At 41.2% G+C, this 8842-nt stretch overlaps 1 long non-coding RNA gene across 1 annotated transcript; it reads right to left on the bottom strand.

Annotated features, from left to right (window-relative positions):
- Positions 1–924: 924 nt before the first annotated feature.
- LOC136862900 (uncharacterized) lies at positions 925–4122 on the bottom strand. Its single transcript, XR_010859091.2, has 3 exons — positions 2969–4122; positions 1272–1319; positions 925–1193 (listed from the first exon to the last, which is right to left on the bottom strand). It is a non-coding gene; the product is annotated as an uncharacterized lncRNA (long non-coding RNA).
- Between the last annotated feature and the right edge of the window lie 4720 nt (positions 4123–8842).

Genomic DNA, 8842 nt, shown 5'->3' with positions numbered 1-8842 from the left:
ACCAGCTACTGCTAACACTAAGATATTTTGCTTGCGGAGATTTTGTTATATGTGCAGCAGGCTTCTGCAGCACTGATAAAGGAACTGCAAACAGAATCATTCACAAAGTTGCAGAGTCAATTGCTCGTCTAGCTCCAAGATTCATAAAATTTCCAGACACACGGATGGAAATTGCTTGCCTACAACAAGACGTTTTTTAAATAGCTGCTTTTCCGTCGAGTGACAGGAGCAATAGATTGCACACACATAAAAATCATATCTCCAGGAGGAGAAAATGCAGAGGAATATAGGGGAAGGAAGGGTTTATTTTCCTATAATGTGCAGACTGTGAGCAGTTCAGAATAAAAAATTATTAACGTAGTTGTAAGGTGGCCAGGTGCTGTACATGATGAAACAATTTTTAATAATTCTGCGCTCAGAGCTCGATTTTAACGTGGTCTAATGGGGAATCGCGGTCTTCTAGGTGATTCAGGGTATGCTGCAACGCCCTACCTTTTAACTCCCACTACACATCCAAGGACACCTGTAGAAAACATGTACAATGAGTCGCAGATAAGAACAAGAAATGCAGTTGAGAGGACAAATGGGGTGTGGAAGAGGCGTTTTCCAGTACTGGTAAATGGAATTAGATTGAAGACTGAAAGGGTGGAAGCAGTAATTGTGGCAAGTGCTGTGCTTCACAATTTAGCAGTCTAAATGAACGAGGACTTACCTGAAATAGACCCCCAGCTCCAGGAAGCTATCAGTGCTACAGTTGAAGATGGGGGAGCAGCAGTGTCAAATGAGGATGTGGGATATGGTGCTGTTAGGGATAACTTTGTGGATTAGTTTGGATCTAGGCTTTAGGTTTTCAATCAGAACTGTACGAAACAACTTTTCTTCATATTTAAATATTTTATTTTTTCAGATTTTAAGGGTCTCCTCCTTAAATTGTATATCCAGTTCTAAGCTTCTTTTCTTTATAAGAAAGAGAGCTTCTTCTCTTTCATCTCTTTTCTCCACTTCTCGCAATTTTTTCTCCAGCAGCTTCTTCTGCAGCTGAGCTACTTCAGTCTTTGCTATGACCCATAGTTAAATTTTCCTCCCCGTTGCAGACAGTGGTAAGTTCTTCTTTCTAAATATTGGCTTACGCCGACTAAGTAGAGGACGTTCTACCTCCGCCTCTCTTGTGTTGGTACCCGAAGTACCTGCAACTATAAAAGCAATCTTATATTTTCATACTAATTTTTACTATGAAAAAAGATTTTTTTTTTGTCATAATAGGTGCATACCATCATGATTTTGCATCTGCAACGGCAGAGTAGGACTACTTGATTGGTCTGTTGAATAAGAGAAATGAAGCCTATTATAATATTGTATCACTTATTATTTTCACTTACATGCCAGCAGAATGTAATTGCAGTGGGACACAAATTGACAAGATTATCTACAGTTAATGATTTAATTTAATTAATGTTAGTAGGGCTGTATGCATACTCTACCACTAAAAAGGTATTTTTAAATGTAAGGTATATAGTTTGTGTAGTGTGAGATAGTTCACTGAATGCATACTCACTCAAAACATGAACAAGTGCACGGTATTGCAAAAGTTCCTTGCATGTAAACTTGTCTGAGAAACAACTGAAACTATACTGTAGATATGATGTTTGTTGTGGCTACTCTCAAAGTTTGTATTTAAAGGGGAGAGAAATTAAATTTTGATCGTAATTAAATTAAGAGTCCGCCTCTGTGGTGTAGTGGTTTGTGTGATTAACTGCCATCTCCCGTAGCCCGGGTTCGATTCCCGGCTTTGCTGTTATATTTGAAAACTGGTACGAGGATTGAGCCCCGGGAAGTTAACTAAGTAGAAGGGGTTTCGATTTCCTCCTCAGTCATCATCGAAGTGGTCTTCCGCGTCTCCCTACTTCTCTTTCAGGCAAATGCCGGGATGGTACCTAACTTAAGGCAACTCCCTTTCCTCTTCCTTCCTTGTCTACCCCTTCCAATCTTTCTATTCCCCTACAAGTCCCCTGTTCAGCATCACGGGTTAGGTACAGGACCTAATCCCCAGTTGTAACCTCAGCCCAAAATCTGACGCTCCAGGACAGTGCCCCAGAGGCGGCAGAGATGGCATCCCTCACTGAGGGTCTGGGGGAGGAAGGGGGGACCAACCCTGGAAGTTAAACGGATAATGATGAAATAATTAAATTAAAGCCCAGTTTCATGAACAGTTGCTAAAAGAAAGCTAACTACCATGAGTTGTTTAACACAACGTTAAGAGTCTTGCGTTTCCTCAATCTTTGCCCGGAAAATGTCAGCTAGCACGATGTTAACTTTTGCGAGAGGTACAAACAATGCAGATCTTTAATACAGCTGTAGAACATGGCGCATGAAGTCAACATAAAGACGTTGACCAACATTTGATTCACAGTCCCAAGCTAAGAACGGGAAATTGCCTTTTCCAGACCTTTATAATCCTCTCCACTGAGTCCTGTGTGTGTGTTATGTTGTTATTTATAACGGTTTTGGGGTCTCATTTTAGGATGTAAGTAGCACAGAGTTAAACATTTTTTCTTAAAGAGCATCCATGATCTCGTAACAAGACCACTTCATTAATTGTCCCCATTTCAAACCGTGCTCCGACATGGGAGTTAAATATTGTACGATCATGTTCAGAACCTTGCCATCTAGCAACTACATCCCTGATTTGAAGGTTAGGATCACTAATCACTTGAACATTAATAAAAAAGGTATCCCTTCTGAATGCAGTATATTGCAGCTGTACTGTCTCCAAATGATTGGATTCTTATATTTGTATGTCACAGTTTGTCTGTTGGTAGAATTTTTTGATTAATAGTTAAATGTCTGTATTGTTGGTAGTTTGAGAGAGAGAGAGAGAGAGAGAGAGAGAGAGAGAGAGAGAGAGAGAGAGAGAGAGAGAGAGAGAGAGAGTGTGTGTGTGTGTGTGTGTGTTAGTCACGATTCTCACCTTTGAGAACATCAGGGATCGGTACCGAGTCCATCGAGTAGCTGCCAGCATTTAAAGCAGGATGCTTTGGAGTCCTCAGCATTCCCGGTGAATATTTGTTCCAAGTGATTTCTGAAAATTAAAAAATGTGTAAAAATTTGTAAGTCACTGAAATAATAATTATATGCAATGTGATAATACATATATTACACCCCTGCATTACATTTATTATTATTATTATTATTATTATTATTATTATTATTATTATTATTATTAGATTTATTTAAAAATAAATTATTCACATATGAAAGTTTATAAGCTGGAAGGTCTCCATATCAGATGTCGTTTGTTAATATTGTATAGTCTAGAGTACGTAAGAAAATGAGAGCTATTAACAGAAGGCAGAAAATCACGTAAAATTTGGTCGATACAATTGTAAGGTATTGATTCTTAAGTTGACTCATTTGTAAGTGGAGGATATCTACCTCTCCAGACTGACAACACTTCCTCATACTATGTATGTCATGACAATTTGGAAATAAAAGGTAGATGCCCGTATAGGGGTGTGTTATACATAGTCTTTTCAATGTACAGCTTCATTTCTGAGACAATATGTGTTACACGTAGAAGTTTTTAAAGCGTTCTTACCTATGGACGGCATGTACTACTTTTTCAATGGAATGTGTGTTTGAAAATCAAGGGCCTGCTGTATTTCTCAAGTACTTCTATTACAGATCCAGTTTTTGTTGTACCGTATGTGTATATGGAAAATCCAGTCTTTTTCAGTATCATTTGTTATATGTGTCGATGAAATTCTCCTCCTCAGATTATGTATCTGTCAGAATATAGAACATTTATTTTAAATTAACATGGAGAAGTTATTGCACAACCTAGATGCAGTTCCCATCCGTTTACTTGTTTTTAGGTGGTTAGATAAGACCTACAACAGATATACCAGTACATAGAAGAAATTTACCATGTTCTATCTAAATTCGAGGTATCCATTTCGTTGAACTCTAGCACCCACATTACAGACATTACAAATTACCTAGCGTTCTTTCTAAACAAATTTAATCCATTGTCAAATTCATATCTACGAGACTCCCTGCATTAACATTATTGCATCTTCTGCAAAGAGTGCATTATACATATCAGAACTACTACTTGGGAGGTCATCAAACGGCAGGGAGACGCTACCATCTTCCTCAATTTGAATGTCTGTATCCTAAGCATAAAAGAAAATATTCATAATATCATCTATGAAAACCGCAAAAGCCATTAACAATAAAGAGTTAATCACAACAAACAGAAGAGAAAGTGTGATTACTTAGCTCGGTATGCTTGTATTAACAGTACAGTAATGATCGCTTCTCAATTCACTTTTATCTATGTTTGTTTATGATTCAACAGGTAATGCAATATTATGTTTTCCCACCGCAAGGGTGTTTATTAGGGCAGTTCTCTGACAAATATTAATGTTCTTGGCAAGATATGTTGTCTAATTAAATGATTACCTAGAACAGACCATAAAATAGAAGTTCAACCTTCAAGTCAAGAGATGACACTTTCTTTCTCTTTGGTATGGTTCAACTGGAAACAGTATTGGCAAGAGTAACGTAAATGGGTCAACACTTGACGTAATGCGTAACCTAAACCTAGCATTGTCTACAGAGGGATGTCTGGACCATTTCATGAGACCCATGTTAGGAATTACATTCATTTTTATATCTTGAACTGTGTAACTTTATAAAAAATTAAAGCCATAATTATCACAGTGATGATGGCTTGATAGAATTGACTAAATTACAATACAGCGTGTATCATCCCACGTTGTAGAAATCATTTAATTCAGAACTGGCTTTCAGAAACTACGTTAAATCTTCAGTAGTTTTTGAAAGTCGGTTCCGGAGTAAATGATTATTACAAAGTGAACTGATACAGACTGCATTTTAATTCAATAAATTTGGAAATTTAATTCACTTAAAATTTGGAACCAACGTACTGGCAGAGCATATAATTTCATTCTACCATCGTAGAGGGAAGAAGTAGAGAATAAAATGCCTTTACTCAGAAGGAACTTGAGAATGTTGTTCATCTGCCTCACACTCAGATCTGTATTGGGTGTGAGGATCCATAATACCAGTAGGTTAACAGTCAGGGTGTGACTTTCACAAATAGGAAAAGTCCTGTCAGTTTTAATTACTGCGTTGATGGGGTGAAAGTTCCTTATGAGAATCATAGTATGTATAGGGAAAGATCATTGTGGTAATCACATAAATGAGATTGTAAATAAAGGGTACAGATCTCTGAACATGGTTACGAGGGTATTTTCGGGTTGTAGTAATGATGTGTGCCGGCCGCGTGGTGTAGGGGTAGCGTGCCTGCCTCTTACCCGGAGGCCCCGGGTTCGATTCCCGGCAAGGTCAGAGATTTTTACCTGGACCTGAGGGGTGGTTCGAGGTCCACTCAGCCTACGTGATTAGAATTGAGGAGCTATCTGACGGTGAGATAGCGGCCCCGGTCTAGAAAGCCAAGACTAACGGCCGAGAGGATACGTCGCGCTGACCACACGGCACCTCGTAATCTGCAGGCCTTCAGGCTGAGCAGCGGTCGCTTGGTAGGCCAAGGCCCTTCAAGGGCTGTAGTGCCATGGGTTTTGGTTTGGTTTGTAGTAAGGATGTAAAGGAGAGGGCATATGTCTCTGGTAAGACCCAAAGTAGAGTATGGTTTCTGTGTATAGGACCCTCACCAGGATTACTTGATTCGAGAAATGAAAAATCCGAAGAAAAACAGTTTGATCTGTTCCGAGTGATTTCCGACAAAAGGATAACGTTATAAAAATGTTCCAAAGCTTGGGCTGGGAAGACTTGGAAGAAAGGAGACGAGGTGCTCGACTAAGTGGTATGTAATACCAATATAAATGGTCCGTTATTGGACATTATAAATTTTACAGCTAACTCATTCCTGGTTGCCAGCGTTTCGCCCCTGTTTGCTAAGTTGGGCTCATCAGTTGGTACTTAGCACACCTACCAAGGCGCATAGTCTCACATACTGCATTGGCACTGCCAGTAACTCCAAGCAGCCTATGCAGTGGCCTCCACGGTATGCACTATCCATGCGTCTTGGTGAGTGTGCTAAGTTCTTGATTTATACATTTCATTCTTGTTCCGTATTGATAGCCACCAAATATCATAAAAAGAAAGAAAGGTTCCACCTAATCAATACTTATTTATTATCACATGTATGATGAAATATCACATGTATAATAGGACCGGTTTCGACCTCTTACAAGGTCATCCTCAGCTACATTAGAATTCTATGTTTGCATTTTGTATTATGCCTAATTCCTAAAAGCTTTATGACATATGCTGAAATTTAACAACATTATGTTGATTACACTTTTGTTAAGAGTTCCAATGTTACAATATAGTTAAAATCATGACAAGTTAAATACTCTTATTGCATAATATAATGACCCAATATAGACATATAATTATAATAAAATGGATTCGTCTTTTCTTTCTAATGCATAATGTAAGAATAATTTATCATAGGCCTTTGCCTATTCAGTTAAAACTAGTTCAATTCTTATAAATGTTTAGTCATATATGAGGCTATCTTTGTCGATATTTGTGAATATTGCAGTAGTAAATTAGCAGTAAAATACGCCAGTCAAGTGTAAGTGTGTATGCAGAACAACAGATGGCTCTGTGATAGCTGGTAGTAGCGCAGCGAGGGCTGTGAAATCAGCCAGTTGGTGTGTATCGTGCGAGATGGAAGTAACCCGTGTTGACCAGCGCGCTTACATCAAAATAGCCGTTATCCGAAGGAGAAATGCGATGGAACGTCACAGTGAATTAGTGGAAGCCCATGGGAATAATGCCCTACCATACCGTACAGTAGCACGGTGGGTAGGAAAGTTTCAGCAAGGACGTGTGTCAACCAGTGATGAGCTACGTTCGGGACGATCTGTCAGTGTGCTGACCGACGTGGCACGTGCCGTCATCGAGCAGCTCCTGGGTGTAGACAGACGGTGGACGCTACTGGAGTTACAGAGGGCAAGTGGCATCGAGAAACGCACTGTACAAAGGATACTGCGTAATGAGCTGCAACTGCGCAAAATCGCATTGCGGTGGCTACCGCATGCACTGACGGAAGTTCAAAGGTGGGTGCGCTATGCAATATGCTCCGACCACCTTGCACGCTGGTAACAGGACGGCGATCAATTCTTGTCACGAATAATCTCCATCGATGAATTTTAGGGCAGCGAATACGAGTACGAAAGAGAACTGAAACGTCAGTCCGCGGAGTGGCGACATGCTGGATCACCAAGGAGGCAGAAGGTCTGTCAGAATCCTTCCCCAGTCAAATTGATGGTGATCGTCTTGTATGACGTCAGGGATGTCATTGTTTGCCACTTTGTTCCACATGGCCGAACAGTGACCGCACAGTAATACCAGGTACTTCCTGCTGCGACAGGTACGACGTGGCGTTCGGGAGAAACGTCGGGATCTTGTGGACAGTGCAATGAAAATGAAATATCGTATGGCTTTCAGTGCCGGGATATCCCAGGACGGGTTCGGCTCGCCAGGTGCAGGTCTTTCTATTTGACTCCCGTAGGCGACCTGCGCGTCGTGATGAGGATGAAATGATGATGAAGACAACACATGCACCCAGCCCCCGTGCCATTGGAATTAACCAGCTAAGGTTAAAATCCCCGACCCGGCCGGGAATCGAACCCGGGACCCTCTGAACCGAAGACCAGTACGCTGACCGTTCAGCCAACGAGTCGGACAACAGTGCAATAATCCTGCACGACTATGCAAAAACCACATAAAGCAGAGTGTGTAGGGCAGCTACTGCGACGTTGGGGATAGGAAGAATTGGAACACCCACAGTACCCTCCCGACATTTCGCCCTGTGACTTTGATCTCATTCGAAAGATTATGAAACCACAAAGTGGTAGGCGTTTTGCAACACGTTTTGCTGTGCGCTAATGGGTGACCCGATTCACACATGGTGCGGCAAATGCTCAATCAGATGGTATTCAGCGCCTCCCACATCGTTGGCAGCGTGTGGTGACAGTAGCAGGGAACTACTTTAAGGGTCTTTAGACCCAGGTTTGTCATGTCAACTTTATGTGTCCTGTGTTGACATTCTTTTGGACCGGGAAGTCTATATTGCCCTGTATACTACCGTAATATATTAGTGTGTTACGATATTTCAGTGCTTTCATTGTCGACAAATGTAGTTACACCTTGTCCTTTCGTCTGTATATGTCACATTTTCCAACTGGACTGGTATCTTCAAGAAAAAATTGGCTGCCCTGACTTTTGCCCCAAGTCTCGTATGAAAACACAGGTCCAGGTTTGCCACATTCAAACAGTAGAATGACGCTGTTATTCACGTTGTGCCCTGCGCATACTCCGCTGGTTAAGGCCTGAATGTACTATAATTTCTGCAGTCAATCGGCATGTTTTCCAAAGAGGAATACCTTGACATGCTTCTCATTTATGGGAAAGTAAGACAAAACACGTACGAGGCACTACATCTGTACCAGGAACGGTATCCCGACAGGCGACATCCGACTGCTACGACATTACGCCTTGTTGAAAGACGCCCAAGGACAACAGGCGTGATTTCCAACCAGCCACCAGTCCGCGATAGGCCCGTTACGTCTGATGAAACAGAAGAGGCCTTTCTGGAGGCAGCTCGTAATAATCCACACATCAGTGCAAGGGCTATTGCACGACAGGTGAACACCAGCCAGCCATCCGGCTGGCGAATACTGCATGAACATTCGTTTCACCCACACCATTTTGAGCTACATCAAGAGATCCATGGGCGACAACTTCGAAGTTCGAATGGAGTTTTGTCGGTGGATATTGGCAGGCT

The sequence above is a fragment of the Anabrus simplex genome, chromosome 2, assembly GCF_040414725.1.
Source record: "Anabrus simplex isolate iqAnaSimp1 chromosome 2, ASM4041472v1, whole genome shotgun sequence".
Taxonomy (NCBI): Eukaryota; Metazoa; Arthropoda; class Insecta; order Orthoptera; family Tettigoniidae; genus Anabrus; species Anabrus simplex.
Note: the sequence above shows the minus strand (reverse complement) of the source record. Positions and strands in the feature narration are given on the sequence as shown.